This window comes from Grammomys surdaster, unplaced genomic scaffold (assembly GCF_004785775.1).
Source record: "Grammomys surdaster isolate TR1022 unplaced genomic scaffold, NIH_TR_1.0 97, whole genome shotgun sequence".
Taxonomy (NCBI): Eukaryota; Metazoa; Chordata; class Mammalia; order Rodentia; family Muridae; genus Grammomys; species Grammomys surdaster.
Genome location: NW_021604576.1, coordinates 155,129 through 174,146, shown reverse-complemented (window position 1 = coordinate 174,146; position 19,018 = coordinate 155,129).

Here is a 19,018-nt window from a genome sequence, read left to right as displayed (position 1 = left end):
ACAAAGACCCAACAAAAATAGAGGACTTCAGACCAATTTCCTTATAAATATCAATGCAAAAATACTCAATAAAATTCTCAAAATCTGAGAGAAAAGATAATGCAGGCACAGTGTGAGGTAGGCAGCCAACTCTTAAATGACTCAAGACTCATCTCAACATCTTCCAGATATTTCCATGTCTCTTAAGCTAGCCTCGAACGCTATGAAGCCGAAGACAGACCCAAGCTTCTGCTCCTCATGTTCCTGCTCCAGAAAACTAGGATTACAGGTGTGCACCACTATGCCCTAATTAAGATCCATTTTCATTCTTGCAGAAAACACTAGTTGAGAGAATTCTAGAAATCTATTCATATTGACCCGAAAGAAGACACTTTTGTTTTCAAATCTACCAGGGTTTCCTTTCTTTCTACTTTGCAGATGATACTGTATACCTTAACTATATTTAAACTATTCCTTTTAAAGCTCACAAAAGAAAGATATAACTTCCTCCCTACTCCCTCCAGGCATAAGGAGAGAGAGGCCAACATCAAAGTCTCTTTTTGTAAAATATGTGAATATCAGACTCTTGCTAATTAATTTTACTGAACAGAAAAGTCAACCAATTACCCCCTCCCATTTCTTAGCTTCCTCTAGTTTGGCTTTGATCCTCTGGCCATGATCCAGACTCACAGCAGCCAGCCATACAGGGTGGGAAGGGGGTTTGCCCAGAGATGGGGAAATGAGGGAGGAGGCTTTCTGACTGGTCAGAATCTAACATGTATTTAGGCAAGCATCATTGCAAGCCCAGGTGTGACTTCTCAGCAGTGGCTCCTACGACAGTGCAAAAACAGCAAACAGCATAGAGGCTCCAGGTGGGACAGGTACAGAGAGACTATCATCTCAGATACCAAGTCAAATCGTCACAGGGATGTTCTGTGCTGAAAGCTAACATGCTGCCTGAAAGGGCCCACACAGTTCCTCAAGTGAGACATGCGCCTGGGTTGTTATTATTTATCTAGAGCCCAGGTGTACTGTGAGCTCTATAATAGGTAGGGTGTGCCAAAACAAAGAGGCAGCCCTTGCCTGGAAGAGTGTGCCTTCTAAAAGCACATTTGGGTACTATTATGCTCCATGAATTGGGAAAGCTGAAAATAAAGACACCAAGGAATACAACTCTGGCGAATGTGTCAGAGCTTTCAGAGACAGGAGATTTAGAAGAGCTGTGACTTTTGGGGGTTTTTTGGGGGGAGGGAGTTGTTTTGTTTTTGTATTGGATTTTTAAAAAAAAAAGAAAGAAAGAATCTGCTGTTCCTAAGATTAAAAGAGACCTTAACAGAGCAATGAATCAAATATACCGAGATGACTTTAATATTTGCAAAGTAAGGATTGGACTTTAGGGGTCCAATCTAAATGAGTATCATCAACACAGCTGTACACCTGAACCCCCCAAATCAAAATCTCAGGATAAAGAAAAGACTGCAACCAGAGTTTGAGCTATAACCACCAGAGCCCTACTCACAATGACCTATTTCTACAAGCCAGGCTTCATCTCTTAAAGAGCCCACAGCTTCCAAACAGTGACACCAGCTGGAGAACAAATATTCAAAGCATGATCCTGAGTAGGACCATGTAGAGCCCAGCCCTAACAGAGATCTGGGATAAGAAATACTATTGGATTCAGGGGAGTCTCAGAGGAGGGTATAACCTTGGTCAAGCTGATACATAAAATTAACTATTCAAGTTAAGAGCCCACTTGCTCTATTCTCTGACTGGACTCCATTAAGGTTTAGGTAATGATTCCCCAGAACCTGAGCCTTCAGTAAGATCCCTTGTGACAAGAAATACCACAGAGAACACATTCCTACAACCTCCAATTGCCCAAATTCAGCAAGCGGGTAGCGGGGAGAAGGACACTCTATTCTCAGATCCTGAATCCTACCATTCCTTCCAGTATGTCAGGGATGGCTGATTAGTGACCACAGTGAGAACACTATAGGTAGAAGAAAAGCTTCAAGTTTGTTTCCAAGGATACAGGTTAAAGGTTACATTGCTATTAAAGGTCATTGGTGTTGACTAAGGAGTACTGAGAATGATGCACTTTGATTGGCAGCTGCTACTAGACCCAGTGACTGCGCTACTGCAGCATGGATGGCACCCTAGCATCATTACCTATTCATACATTCTACATGCCATCTTCCTCCTTTCTCATGTCTGAGTGACTTTTCACTTGGCCTTTTCTGTAGATCAGCTTCTCAGGATAAACCATCTGGGCAAAGGGAGAGTGCAGCACTGCTTTAAATTAACAAGAGAAAAAAAGTAAAGAAAGAGACTTTTCATCACCCCGAATTAGACCCAATTTTCCCACTCTGTCACCACCCTCACAAGAGCTGGCACGCTCCTCAGAAGCTGTCCATGTTCCTTCTAACCATGACAGAAGGAGGTGATGAGAGGAAGAGAGGAAAGGAGGGGAAACAGTAGTGGGGGGATGGAGAAGAGACAGGAGAAAAGGGAAGAGAGAGAAGAAAGGAGATGGGAAGGGAAAGAGAGCTAGAGGGAGCGTGACAGCAAGAGCAGGAGAGAGAGAGAGAGAGAGAGAGAGAGAGAGAGAGAGAGAGAGAAAGCCCTCCAATACATTAGGTAGATTTGACTAGATTGATGTCATTGCTCATTAAGAAGACAGGCAATCTGCATCTTGTTCTCATTGGAGAAAATAAATCTGCACAGAGACCAGCCAAATAATGTGTAGCAAATGATCGATGTTATCTGAGGGAGAAGATGATTGATCCTTTATTTCTCACAGCCTCTCATGCATAATACATAAGATCCAGGATGTCCCCGACTTGCCTCAGATCCGGCAATGATGTACCACATTACCATGCAGAACACTCACTCTGAATTTCTAGCGACAGTCTTCATATCCCTGAGCAAGTGGGAGCCAGGAATGCTTCAGAATCAGAGAATTCCTGATAGCAGAATGACGGGTTCTTGGACTCCTTCCAGGCCATTTCACAAGCACATCCCTGACTCATGGGAAGTCTCAGAGAGGCTTCAGAGCCCAACAGCCTAATGCAAGACCAAGCTGGTAATATTGCCTTCTCTCAGAATATTAGTTAAAAGATCAGAAAAAAATGAGAATGTTAAAGGGAGTGAAGCTGGAGAAGATGGCCAAGGATAATAAAGAATTACATCTGCTTCTCATTGCAATGGTTGAGTTTCATAGACCCAAGGAAATCCCTTGCAGTTCTGGAGAATACTGGCTTCTCGGTGGTTAAATGATAAGATCGTTTTGTTGTTAGTTCTCTCCAGTCATTAAATGAAGATGGTAGTGATGGTGGTGGTTGGGGTGATGGTAGTGATGAGCATGTGATAATGTCAATGAAGATAGCTAATAGAATAAAATACATGACAGTAGGGTGTGAGTTAAGAATAGCATGTGTTGTTTCATGTAATATAAACTGTAAGATAAAGAACTTCATTAATTTGCCTAGAGTTCATAGTTGGTTATTAGCTAATTCCAGGGCCAACACTGCTAACTCCTCCACAGGAATGCTCCTGAGTGGCACTTAGAGATTAAATGAGGGAACCAAAGGTCATATAAGGGAAGTGTTCATCTTCAACAGTTACACCTGACTAACAGAAGACTATACACACACAAACTTGAAAACAAACAACAAACTTGATGAGTTTAGCCCTCCCAACATGGGGGCAGTCACCATATTAGATTCTTTATGTAAGTCATAGTGATGAGTATTAATAATAACCAATTGATGGGATAAGTGATTGTTTCTCAGGTTAATACCCATTCTCTGTTGCTCAGAGAGAGGACTTTTCCTACAATTCTGCTGATGTGCACACTAGAGAAAGACTACAAGCTTGAGGAAGAAAAGTTTGGCCCTCTGGACAGCCTATTCAACAACCTTACAGGGCCATCTCCCAGATGAAGAATTCACAGACTTAAGAGTTTCTAGCCCATGATGTGTGAGGCAACACATCATGGCAAGAGCACAATGCAGAGAAAGATCCTAGGCCTCATTACCAAGAAGCAAGTGGGACTACAGAGGAAACTGGTAACCTTCAACTAATGCCACCAATGACCTCGAAGCAACAACCTCCAAAGAGTATAATAGTCTGAGGACCAAGCCTTGGCTATTCAGGCCTTTGGAGACTACTCATTCAAAGCAGCAGAGGTTTGTCACTTGTCTATCAAGCTCCATCCTGTAACAACAAATACCCAGAGACCAAGAGAGAATAGGATCAAGGGACATGGGTCCATTTGAGGTAATGACAAACTACCTTAAACTTTGAAACTCATGGTAATTACTGAGTCCAAAGATTAAGGAAATTAAGAGCACAAAATGTATACTGACCAATGCTTAAGCAGTCAAAAAGAGCCCTGAGACCAACATAGAGGACTTCCCAGAAATCTCAGCTTGCCATATATGATGAGGTAAGTTGGGTTATTTTGGAAAACGAGCCTATAAATATTTATAAGACATATTAAGTTCAAGATGTAAATACAGAGGTGAAAGCAGAAGCATTTTTCCCAACTAAGTGCACACAAAACATATGCCGACTAAGTGCACACAGGGAATTTCTCCCTTTTCAGATACTATTGCTGTGTTCCAATCAGTGGTGCAAGTTGCAGATATTTCTTTTTTCCACTTTTACAGTTCAAATATGTGACATTTGCAAATCTACCTAGGGCTCATACTGCAACTGAGCCCATCTGAACACACATGAGGAATGAACTCCTATTTGCATGGCAGCCTAAAAAAACTGATGGAATTATGAATAAGCCTAAACCATAGAGAAAGGTAGAATGGTAGACTATGGAGAAAAATAGTCTTATTCTTCCCTTGTAATGCTTCATTCTGAATAAGTGCCCTTGGCAGCAACTATCCCAATGTCACACATCCAATAGATCCTAATAAATACTGTCTGCCTCTGATAACAATGACAGAACACAAAGGCATTATAATGAATAGTGGGTGATAAAAAATATATATAGGTAATGGCTCAGGACTGCTTGTGTCTTTAAACAGCAGTTTAGAACAATAAAGCTTGTTATTTATTGATATATATATATATATATATATATATATATATATATATATAACTGTAAAACCTATAACTGCCTTGTCTTATGTCACCCCAGGAAAATGGAGCTAGGAAGACAGCACACAATTCCTTTCTGTTGTATTTAAAAAGTCACTGTGTTCAACTGTCTATGTACTGATATGAAGACAAGGTCAGAAAACATATACCTAGTGAAACTACAAGTATAGAATTCAATATTTAAGAAATAAGCATACTTATTGGTGCCAAGACTTACAGTGTGAATGTGTTACTGCACAGATTTAAGAACCCTGCAAGCCCAAAACTAAGGATGGGAATGTGAGAAATACAAAGCATAACTTAGGGCTGTGGAGATGGCTCAGTTGGTAAATTGCTTACCATGCAAGCATCAGAACCTGAGTTCAAATCCCAGGCACCCATGTAGTAAGCTAGGCACAGAGGCATGCCATCATCCTTGCACAGAGATGCAGAAGCAAGTGAATTTCTAAAGCTTTCTAGACAGCTAGTCCAGTGAGCTCTAGGCTCTGTCAAGTGATAGTGGAAGAAATCTAGCACTGACCTCTGACCTCTGGCCTCCACATGCTCATGCATTATATGCACATTAATACCACGCTACATGGTCTCCACTTATCCTAGATGGGGAATACTAAGTAGTCAAACAGTCTCCAATGTAATAGAACTATTGACTTAAAGAATTTAAAAGTGCCCTTGTATATATGCATATGTTTTAAGGGCATTCACCCATATATGAGTACATAAACACTCATATCCCACAAACACATACAGAGAGAGAGAGAGAGAGAGAGAGAGAGAGAGAGAGAGAGAGAAGAAGAAGAAGAAGAAGAAGAAGAAGAAGAAGAAGAAGAAGAAGAAGAAGAAGAAGAAGAAGGACAAGAAGAAAAAGAAGAAGAAGAGAGGAGAGAAGAGAAGACAAGAGAAACATAATCTGATCTATTGTGTTTGAAAACAAGCATAAAGTGAAAATGTACTAATAGGGGAGGTATGTGTGTAGTAACAGAAAAGGAAGGTTGTAATTTGTTAGTTTATCCAAAAGTGAACAAAGGAAAGACATGGTATTAAAAAAAATAAGGATTCCTGCTACTGAAAGAACTTGTCTGCATTGGAATGCATGCAAAATTGATTGAGTTATGAAAAGCCAACATAAAAAATATATGGGATGAGGATAGAAAAGGAATCAAAGGAACTAATACACACCAAGCTGTTTTAGAGATGCATAGGGTATTAAAGGAAAGTCATACAAACTGGATGACTCCATACTCATAAACAAATTATGTAAGTTAGACTTCATTAGGAAAAGATACCAGGTAAGAGACAACTCATCAGACACCAACAATGTGTACTGTCCATTTCTTCTGGGAAATCTAGGCATCACAGTCGTTGGTAGCTAAAAGACCAACCAGTTGGAAGTGAGACTTTCACTGTTCTTACAAAGTGATCAGCCAAAGAAAGGTCTAGACAGAGCATATGAATCCAGAGTAATCCCTATGTAACTAGGGCTGTGTGTCTTCTTGGCTTAAATAACACTCTTACCATGCTTGGAGGATGTGACTTAATATTTGAAATCAGAATGGACTCCAGAGCAGCAAGACCACAAAGCTGAGAAGCAATGACTGCAGTAGGTCACTCCTGCCCTAAGTGTCTGACTTGTGAGTTGCCCTGTCCCATACCCACTACGTTGGCTCTATAAGGGTTAGGATGTGACTATCATCTTATCCTTAATGAGTTATCGTTTATGTCTGAAAGAAAGGGTGAATTGAATCAAGTCCTAAGTGTCTTCACATTAGGAGCTGATACTCTCTATAGGAGCCGTGTGTTCTCTAGCCCCCATGAAGAGTTCTTTATCTTTTTATTTTGTTTGTGACAACCCTGTGAGGTAGGTATTACTTTTTCTTTTTAAATGGGGAGAAATCAATGCATGAGTCATCCAGGAGACGGCAGGGACACTTGCTTTCGTGTACATATTATAAGCACGAAGGGGCTTGTGTGTGCATACTGTAAGCATGAAGACTATATTAAGGTAAGTCTAGCCCTTACACTGTGTATATCATTTCTATGGGAATTTGATGTGGCACATGGCTAAAAGACAACATGGTATGCATTCCCATGACCCAGTGTCTGCTGCTAATGCTTCTGAAAGGCCATGGTGCTTGTAACAGAGAAAATGGGATCACAGAAAAGCAAATGTAGGCATATACTCAGTATGTATCAAAATACATAAACTGATGAAATATCTCAAAATAGTAATGAAAATTAGAAAATTCCATAAACGGTTACGGATAATATTAAAGAGAAAGCATTAGATTCCTAACTCATTCTTGATACCGTGAAATCTCTTACTTCATGATTAAAATAAGAAAAATATTAGAGGAAATTATAAATTAAATGAATGAGGTTTACACCCAGGAATTATATCAAAGATGGATCAAATGGAGGGAATAGACACCTGTTTGCATATCATTTGGAGAAGGAATTAATTTTTTTAATTTTATTACCATGCAAAATTATGGTTTCCATTAAAACACATGTATGTATATATGTATGTATAACTTGATTATATTGCCTATCTTCCCGCAGCCGTTCTCCCCACCTCTGCCCACTTCTCCTCTACTGTCACTTTAAAGGTATCTATCTGACCCAAAATATTAACTAAACTTTTCAAAAATAATTGATAAATTTGAGAAAAATTTTGGACAAAAGTGTCAATAAGTTTAACACATGAAAATCTTATATTCAATAAAGGAAATGTAAACATTCCCGTGGCAGGGGTAGAGTAGGCTAAGGGAAAGTCATAAGGAAGCAGAGAGTAGTGAATGAATATGCATGAGGGGGCTGGAGAGGTGACTCAGTGGTTGAGAGCACCGACTGGTCTTCCAGAGGACCCAGGTTCAATTCTCAGCACCCACATAATGGTTCAGAACCATCTGTAGCTCCACTCTCAGGAGATCTGACACCTTCTTCTGCCCTTTGCAATAGTGCTCATGATGTACAGATACACATCCAGGGAAAACACCTATACACAAAATAAATTAAATTTAGAAGTAATATGAATTGTGTGCAAGTTAACACATAATGGTATTAAATCTTCTAAGTAATAAATGCAAATTATAAAACAAAATTTGTAATATATTAATAGAGCAAATTAATATAGTTTTACAAACATAATACTGCCCAGAGCTGCTACGAAAGTGGTCATTTCTATATACTACTAATGGAAAAATGAATCAGTTTTACATCTTTAGCTAAAAGTTTGACTTAAATCAACTTAAATAAAAATTATTTCCTAACATAATTAATAAACTATAAAACAAAAGCCCTGCAGAAAAATTCATCATAGACATTTGTTTCAAAAACAGAATAGTAGAAACAAACTAAAAGTCCATTGATATAAAAGTGACCAAGGTGGGGGATGGTCTTACCCACTGTGTATTCTGATGCTGATTTCAGAACTATGGCATGGTCGAGCATCTCCAGTCTCAATGTTAGGTAAAAATTGCTTCCCATCACTTTTGGTTGATTAATAAAGAGCTGATCAGCCAATTGACTGGGGAGAAGAAAATAGGGCGGGACTTCCAATCCCAGTCAGGGTGGAAGGAAAGAGGAGAGAAGAGAAAAGAAAGAAATGGAGAGAGAAGAGGAAGAGGTAAAGAGAAGTTGGAAGGACCAGGATAAATAACCATGAGGCTTCAATGAGAGGGCAGCCATGGACCAAAGCAAGCCAGGGAAGACCAGTTGGCAAGTAACAGGGCATGTGGCTGGGTAGTAGCAGCCTAGTCGGGTTAGAGTAGCTTAGAACCTGCCCAGCTTAGTGTCAACAGCTTGTTCATAAAAACAACAGGTCTCTGTGTCTTTATTCAGGAGCTAAAATGTGCTAGAGTGGGCATAGAAAGGGCCTGCAATTACTTGAGAGCAAGTGGAGCTTAAGAAACCCCCAAGAATCACATTTACACATGACAAACTTTATGATTGAGTGCTGTGTGGCTATCACAAACATTCACGTGTGAGGACTGGAGACATAACTCAGCAGTCCAAAGCAGGTGCCACTTTTGTAAAGAACCTGAGTTCCTCAGGCAGCTCACCACACCTGTCACTCCAGCTCCACAGCTAACACCTTATCTGGCCTCAGCAGGCACCTACACTCAGATGCCCAAACTCACATTTGTAAATATGTGTTACATTCGGATACATATTTACATACATTATTTGAAAATATGTACATCTACTTCATGTGTTTTTACATAAAATGATGGTGGTATAGTATCAGGTGAAAGTCACAGATTATTAAACAATATAAATGTGAGTATCCTGTTATTATAAAAAATGTAAGTATATAAAGTGATGGATTACATATGTATATGCATCAATATGGAAAACTGTAGATCAAGATGTAAACAAGAATTACCACTGTATTCTCACATTAAAATTCAGATACTTTCTCTTTTATTTTTTTCAAAATATTTTGTATTAAACATATTTCACTTTCATCATTGAAATGATAGACAAGAATGCCTACTTTACAAAAATAAGGCTTTTTCATCCCCTGAGATTGTTTAATTAGTGCTTTTATTACATTAGTATGTAATTTGTTTGCCCACCTAAATTCAACACGTGTCCGTCCAGTCATGTCCTTTGGTGCCTGGAAAGCCTTTGCCATCTGCTAATCCAGGGAAGAATCAAAGCTCTAAGGTACCAGAAGATTTCATGTGCCATCTGAAGGCTCACCTAAGGGAACTCCTGTTTTCTGACTGTGAAAACTCAATAATGAAAAGGGTTGTCAGTCCATCTTTGCATATTTTCCATTTATGTCTGTACTATTGATTGACAGGTGGATCATCATTGCTAATTGTGTTGTTCAAGAAAAGTGCAAGGTGGAATTTGCAAAACTATTCTCACATAATGGTGTCTAATATTTGAAGACAAACAAAAAGAACCATTTTGTGACCCTCTGATCTTCCACCTGCTACCCACCCTGTTTACCCAAATATCAATATTTATGTACACAGACATGAGACCCCTTTCAGGAGTCTCAAACAGAGAAGCCAGAAATGTCATAGAACATCTTGTCTCCCATGCAGCAATTAGAGCCTGCACTCTCTTGGGCTGGATGGGATGACCCGTCCCTTAAGATCTTTATTATACAGCAGCTGTCCTATTGTGGTGAGGTAAGAGACAGCTCTTCACACAGCCAGATAACAGCTGTTTTATCATTCCTTCCACAATCTATTAAAAAAAAAAAAAACTCCAAGGAAAACTCCCAACTGTGAAGCAAGGATGATTGGGAACACTCTGCACTCCAGATTAAAAGCTAGGAAACTGCTCTAAACCTCATAGAGATTTTTTTTCCATGCTTCACACCGAGGACCCCCACCATTGCTGACTCCTTGATTAAACTGTTGGTTTAATAAATTGTTATCTTGCTCCATCAGAAAACGGTATCTTAAGACTTTGTTTTTAACTGAAAGCTCCATGTACTTACAGGCTCTCAAGTTTCCCACTAATGATGGTTTTTAAAAACATAATTTGTATTCATATTGAAACATCATCCTCAACACACACACAGTACCACACTATCTTAAGCATCACAATCCTCACGTATACTTCATTTGGTTAGACTCACATAAACAATGTCTCACATACCAATTGTTACATCAAATAGAAAAGACAGGGCTATGGCTAGATGAATTGCATGGTGCACGCAAGTGGATAAGGAGAGACAGCCCTCATCTTCACGTTTATTTGGCTCAATAAAGAGAAGAGCTCTCGCTTGCACGTTTATATAGCTCTAGAATCTACTACAGGAAGCATACACGTAATGAAAGCCAAAGCCAAAGCTTGTTCACTCATGGTTCTTTTCATTTGTAAAAATAAAAAAATGAATTTTTAGGAGATGGGAGATAAATACATGGCTGAAGGGGACTATGTGATGAATTATTCATCCTAGTTGGGCCATTCCAGGTCACCAGACAGGAGGCTTCTGGTAATCTTACATGCTACAGAGACTGAGGACAGTGGCTCTCCTGTATAAGCTCACGCTGCATTGTGTTCCTGAGAACACAGGCTGCTACAGCATAGGGAGAGCAAGGAGAGAGAGACACATGAGCCAAATTGTCAAGTACCAGAGGCAAGCAGGATAAAATAGAAGGCTACTCTTTGAAGCTATTTTTTCAGAAGGCTAGACAAAGGGGAAATACCACACAAGACTCCTTCCCTTCTTCCAACTTCATGTGACAATTATTAAGATTATTTTAATAATAGCTTGCATGGTACATTTTCTAAGTGAACAGGAACAGAAAAAGTATACAGCCTGTGAGTGGCTTTTTAAAATATTCTGAATGGTTATAAAAAATGTGTGAAGAGAGAAATTTTTGAAGAATATGGGAAAGTCAAAAAAAGGCAATGATTAGCACTTTGTATAAAACCTCTAGTCTATTATATGCAGATATACATGTTTTATAGTAATGATCAATCTAAAATGTATATAGTTACATATAGCACATAATTTTCCTTTAAGCCAGATATAAATAATTCCTCCAAACTTGATTTCTCTAAGGTGTACAATTTATAGCCTAGTTTCATTTCACTAAATGTCCCTGTGTATTTTATTTTGTTATTTTTGAGTGTGTAGGTGCATGTGTTGAGATGTGTAGAATAGGGTCACTGGAGTTGGAGTTTCAGTCAGTAATGAACCATCCAACTCCAGCACTAAAAACCTAACTCAGATCTTCTGTAAAAGTACCAAGGACTCTAAACCCAAAGGCATCTCTCCAGCCCATATTCATAAGTATTTTAATACAATATTACAATATTCTAGCTTTTCCACCATCAAAAAATGTTTAAAGTGTTAATATACAGGTTACAAGTTAAAATTTTAAGTTAAAAAGTAAGCTCAAGAGATTTTATAATATAATTCAGTTCTGGAATTAATTTTATTTTTTAGAACTGTCAGAAGAGTCTCCACAATGATATCAATATGTCAGCTGAGAGCTGCCAGAGAGTTCAGCACAGCAGAGGTTGTGGAAACAGCCTTGAGCATACAGTGCACTGTGTATGTAACAACATGCCTCAGAGGGATGGGAAGGTTCACAAAGGCCAGCTGCTGGCTAAGGCTATAAGGATGACATAAATAAAGTGGCAGTGCACATAAGCACTCTGCACAGTGTACTGGATTTTTTTTTTATGCATTGCTGCTGAGGACCAGCCTTAGCTTGCTCAGGAGTCCTGAGGAAGGCATGTTTGGGAGGGGTGGATAAGTGACCCAAAGTCAATGATGGATGCAAGTTGACGGCTCTGTGTTCTGCTTAAGATAGCTTTCTCTTATAGACCAAAGCCCAGTCTTTTATTTTGTGTAAGCTATGTCCTTAGGAATTTCATATCAATTTAACCATGTACCTCAGGTTACCTTTTGATTATCCTGAGAATCATTATTTTGTGATTTTAGCCCCTTGACTCTAAAGACAGAGCTGCATGGCCAAAGCTGCGGAGTTCTGCTGCTTGCTGGAGCTAGGTCATGGACCCCATTGTCCTATTACATTATCACCAACTGTCTGTTTTTCAACTCCTTCACTGGCTAAGCTTGGCTGTCCTGGAACTTGCTCTGTAGACAGACCTCGAACTCAGAGATCTATATAACTCTGTCTCCTTAATGCTGGAATTAAAGGTATGTTCCATCACACCTGGACCTATACTTTTCTTCACCTAGAACTTGCTCTGTCCTAGACTGGACTTTAACTCAGAAATCTATTTGCCTTTGTCTCCTGGAATTAAAGGTGTATACCACCATGCCTGGGCCTAAGCTTTTCATGACCTCTATTCTTCAAGATCTGGATCAAAAGCCTGTGTCTTTCAGCTACAAGATCTGAATCACAAGTGGGCCCACCATTTCTGGATTGTAGTTCATTCCAGATTAAAACAGCAAACTATTCTTTGTTCAACTGCAAACACAAACAATAAGCTTAGCTGGGTGGGATCTTGCCCTGAGAACACCACTCCATAAATCTCTTAATATCTTTCTGACAAAGCTAGCTCATTAGTGCAGCTGCCTCTGTTTTTTCAGGACTGTAAAGCCCCTAATACAATTCACATTTCATCTTTATATTTTGCATAGTCGAGAAATTCTGTAAAGGACAGTTCTTACATTGATTTATTCTTGAACTCCTGTTTTTAGAGTTCTTTCTCACAGCCTTAAGGGCTATCCTAAAGGTCATAGAGTTACCATTTTGCTGAGGAACACCAGACACATTCTTGCTTCCTGGATTATCATGGAGTCATTAACTCAGGCAAGGAGAACATTCTTTGACAACCTTGGCAGGGAGAACATTTCTGGAAGGAAGAATATTAAGTAAAATACATACACTATTATACAAACAAGCTTTATGGCCATGGCAGCTATCAGCACTTGAGAAGACCCACTTCTTGCTGGCTCTGCTCCAGGGAGGGAACTGTGTCACACCATCCCTTCCATGGCCATGTTAGGCCTGGCATACAGTAACTAAAAAGAGAGAAAACCTAGGAAAATGACAAAGTCCCATGTGCTGTTCACTCACAGTCATTAGATTCTCATCAAGATCTGCCATCCAAGGCCAGGCAAAACCAGAAAATCTGTTAAGAGCAAACCATAAGGCTGGGATAGGACTGCAGGAAAGAGGATCTGGAGGAAATCAGGAACAGTCAACTCAAAGTGACTGTCATGACAGTTACCAGATGTTTGATGCCAGAGTCCAGGAGAAGACATCTTATAAGCTGAAAAAAATAAATCACCTCAAACAGGAAAGGGACTGACTAGCAGTATCAAACATTGGAAACGTGTGTTAAGCCCAATGTATCAACTTCACTATGCTTCTTCTGTGTTTATACTTGTGTCTTTTCAATGTCTTAATTTTCCCATTTTGAGTCAACTGTTGGGGTACCAATAATGACAACTCAGGGAAAAGAACCAAACCTGTATCTTGATGAGTTAAGCCATTTTCACCATAACTGACATCTACCCTAGAAAGGTCCTCCTTCTAATTGCTACATTGTCTAGGCTCAAAAGGAGAAGATGCACCTAATCCTACTGCAACTTAATATGTCAAGGCAGATTGATATCCATGGGAGACCTTCCCTTCTCTGAGGAGAAAGGGAGGGAGAAAGAAGGAGAGGCTGTGTGAGGGAGGGACTGGGAAGAGAGGAGGAAGGGGAAGCTGTGATTGGGATGTAAAGTAAATAAATTCATTAATAAAAATACATTAAAATGTGGCTATAGAGATAGCTCAGAGGTTAAGAACAATGACTGTTCTACCAGGGTTCCTGAGTTGAATTCCCAGCAACCACATGGTGGCTCACAACCATCTGTAATGGTAATTGATGCCCTCTTCTGGTATGTCTGAAGACAGCCACAATGCACCCATACATAAAATAAATAAATCTTTAAAAAAAAAGATTAAAAAAAAAGAAAACGAAAATCCTCTCTCTCTCTTTCTCTCTCTCTCTCTCTCTCTCTCTCCTTACCAACCTAACCAGAGCTGATTTAAAGTTTCCTGTGCAACAAAAGTTAAGAGTTCACATTGGGTTTTCATTTGAGCATAGAGGGAATACAATTCAGGGGTTAAAAGCCTGACTTTCGATAGAATGAAGAATTAATGCAATGCACACCAACTATCAGTAGATGCAATGTCAACAGTGTGTGTTAAAAAATCGATAAATATCCTTGACAACAAGAGCTGAAGCTGGTATCTTCTGAAGATAGCAAACATTAAGAAGATTGACAATTAAATGGGAGTCTGGGAATTCCTAGAGCTAGGATTGTAAATAATAAGGAAATGCAATGCAAGAACACTTGCTCTCATTTTAGTGTGAAATGCTTATGAGTAGCAGTGAAAAGAGTGAGAAAAAATAACTGTTCTTGCTTAACCAAAGCAGATCATTCAGTCTCAGGCAAACTTTTGGGTGTACCAGTTTCCTTCAAACTTCTTACTGCCACAGCCTCCTCTGATAAGCCATGAAAGGCTGGTGACTTCAGATAGCTCTATCACATCTTACAAAGCTGAAGGCTCTGAAAATATGACCTAAAATCACATTGCTGTGTGTTTATCCCAGAGATATCAAACTTATCTTCACATAAAAACCTAAACATTAATGTTCATAGCAGTTTTATTCAGAATAGCTCCAAACTGGAAGCAGTCTGAATGTCCTTCAGTGAGAGCAGCTAATCAAGCAGTCGTGCTTTCCACTGTGGAATGTCACTGAGTGATTTAAAAAGAAAAAGAAAAGCAAACCACTAAGACACTCGACAACAACTTGGGCAACGCTCTCCAGAGATTTTTCCTGGAGGAAAACAAATCTCCAAATTCAACAAATAGCATGATTCCTTTTTTATAATATGCCTTGTATGACATAATTATAGAAATGAAGACCTGTGTAGTAGTTGTCAGAGATTAGGGGAGGCCAGGAAGTAGGTGTGGTTATACAAAGTGTAACATATACTTACAAGAATTATGAGGCTGATTACACATCTGCCTATGGCACAGCTGCATAGAACTATATGCAACACAGACACACACATACACAAGCATTCACAACCGCACATATGCACACATATGCATAATTTCACTTCCTCGGGTTTCATATTTTACCATAGTTGTACAAAATGTTACAGATAGAGGAAATACCAAGCCCCCTATCCCAGACTGTTAATGTTTTATAGCTTTCCTGGGCAGACCATATGTGTGCAGTCACAGATGCTGTAAGCTCAGTTGTGCAGTGCCCTGTCATATCATGCAAATACATTTAACTAAAGATGTCCACTATCTCTTTCTCTTACAATCTTTCTACCTCTTCTGTGATCTGTGAACCTTAGGGAAATGTCTCTTAATCTATTACTATTTCAAGATCAAGTTGTATAAAAGGCAGCTCAGCACATACACTCTGAGATGGAGATATACACTTACAGTTTTAGAGTCAAATAGAATTACAGTCTGGTCCCCTGAGGATGTAAGAGATATAAGTGAAGAAAAGGGAATTATTTTTACTCCATATATTTCCATTCAACTGTAATTTTTATTTGATATGCTTCTATGTGTGTCAAATTTTAGAGAATAAGTATGTCACTTTTGTAATTTAAAAAGGCAAATGAATATAAAATAATGTATTTTTTTAAAGTCTATTGACCCTCTATCTCTAATTTATACACTGTATTATACAAATCTTTAGCCTCCTCATGGATCCCAAGGCCCATCCATGGATCTCCTGAAGGGTGTGTGCCAGCTGGTCAGAAGCCCTTGCTTTAAAAATCAGTGTACCTGCACACAAGGAGAGAAGTAGGCTCGGGGGACTTATTAAACATGTTTTGTAATCACTTCAGTCTCTATTTGCTATGACTCTCAGTTGTCCTCAAGTGGGAAATAAAGATCCAGCCCTTTGTTTCTTTGGAAATGACTGGATGGGACCTCTATATGGAAGCTTTAGGAGCTGCACCAAGGGTGATCTCCACAAACATGAAGGAATACATTAACATATAAATGACCTATTACTCAGAGTGCTTAGAACAACATGAGGAGATAGAGTGACTCTTGGAGCATGCATTTACTAGTTATATTCCAGGCACTATGCTAGACACCAGAAACAAGGCATTGGGAAAGCAGGCTTGTTCGCCATCCAGGAACTACTGGAAATGTATTTGAACTGCTTACTGAATAGTACCTCATCTTGCTCAAAAGCTTCCATATAGGACTACGAGTACAAAGTGTATGCAAGTAGTATTCAACCAATACCTCTGGGTATCAATTCTTAAAGAAAATATAGCAAATAAATATACAAAGAAATACTTGATACAAGCATTGATTGTTTTAAGTAGTATGTTACATGCATTTAACATACATATACACATGTATTTGGCAATCAGATCAATCATTCATCTAGACCACTTTTTTAAAAAAAAACAACAACAACAAATTTGTATCCAATCTTTTGAACTGAATAGGGCAAGGAAAGCTGAATGAGTCAATGATCCAGCTAAATGATATCTCACTGTTCTCTTTAATGGATATCTTTGTGAAAGACTACAAGAGTACATTAGTAGCACTAATAGGAACAACCCTGGAAAAAGATACATGAAATATTCAAAACATTACAATTGAGAAGCAACATGTACCAATAATAATATCGACTCTTAGCTGACTTGGATCTAAAATCTGCCATTTGGCAACTGTGTTTCCAAGGGTATTGCCTAAATCTCTGGTGGCTCTACCTCCTCATCTGCAGAACTGATGGCTGGTAGGGTAAAATATGGAATGAATGAATTAGAACCCTATGGAATGTCTGTAAACTTTTATCAAACATTTCATATTAGCCTGAGTCCTCCTCCAGAGTGTCAGAAGCAAGAAGATAAATAGAAAAATGAATTTATTATGAAAATGGTTCAGATCATTTATAGGGACTAGAAATCCAGTGGGCTACCATTTGCAACCTGGAGAGCTGGGAACCCTGGTGGTGAACTCAGTCCACGTTAGGAGACCTCTATGCCACGGAGTCAATGGTATAAGTTTCAATGCAAGCGCAAAAACACTGATATCTTGGATGAACAGTCAGACAGAAAAAGAAAGCACATTCTCCTATGCTTATTAGTTGTTTTCAGACTTCAAACAGATTGTAACCATTCTCAGTCACACTGAGGAGGGAAGTCTACTGCTGAAGTTGCTCATCTCTTAAAACTGCTCGGTAGACACACCAAGAAAATAGGATTAGCAAAAAAACTGAGCATGGTGACACACATGTTTAATCCCATTATTGGGGATTACTAGGCAAACACCAACCTGGTCTATAGACTGAGTTCCAGGACATTCCCAGATACACAGAGAAACCTTGTCTCAAAAAACCAAAGTAAAATAAAATACCACATGCCCAGTCAGATGGACACATGAAATTAACTATCACACATTTTATCACTTATCAGCTGTGTGAAGTCAAACACTGTCATATTCAGAGGAATTTTTTTTCTGACAGAGAGATAAAATCTATCAAATAGGAAAAATACTCCTCTCTCTCTCTTTTCCTTCTCCTCTTCTTCCTCTTCCTCCTTTCCTTCCTCTTCCTCCTTTCCTTCCTCCTCCTCCTCCTCCTGCTCCTCCTTTCCTTCTCTTCCTCTCCTCTCCTTTCTCAGAGAATCCAGGGCTGAAGGCAGAGAAGGACAGCACTGACATCAGGCCCAGCTAGCTATGGACTGACATTTGTCCCTTTAGACAGTTATCAACTTAGATCAGAGGCTCAGAAAACGAGACTGACTTCTAGCTGGAGGGTTGGACTTCATAAACAAGCAATGCAGCACCTGTGAGGAGCTCAGGATGAAGAATTGTGACCAGTGCTGGGCTCTCAGAAAAACAATGAGTACCATCATTCCTAAGGGAAAATAAATGTAGGTGCCAGCTCTGAAATGAATGTACAGAAAGGGGCCATTAGAAATGCAGTGAGGACCAAGAACAACAAAAACTGACTCAGCCATGACCAATAGCTGAGCAAGTAGAGAGACTGCAGATATGATTGGAACATCGTGAAATAAGAAATTATGAAAATAAATATGAAAGGATTACCCATAAAACATACTAAGCATGTTCCCTAAGTTTTGTACTTGAAAGACCAAACAATCATATAAATGTACCTGTGAAAAATAGTAAAATGATTTGTGTCTACCCACAAGAACCTGGAGATCAAAAAAGTAAAAAAAAAATTAAATTTAAAATTACAAATCAGACATAGTGGTACCTGCCTGTATTCCCAGCACTTGGGAGTCTGAGAGAAGAAAATCACAAGCTGTAGGTAGCATGGGCAATATGGTATGTTCAAGGCCAGCCTGGATGACATGGTAAGACACAGCCTCGAAAATACCAAGGACCTAAGTTATAACTCAGTGACACAGCACTTGCAGAACATGCACAAGATCTTGGTTTTGATATTACAAAAACAGAAAGAAAGA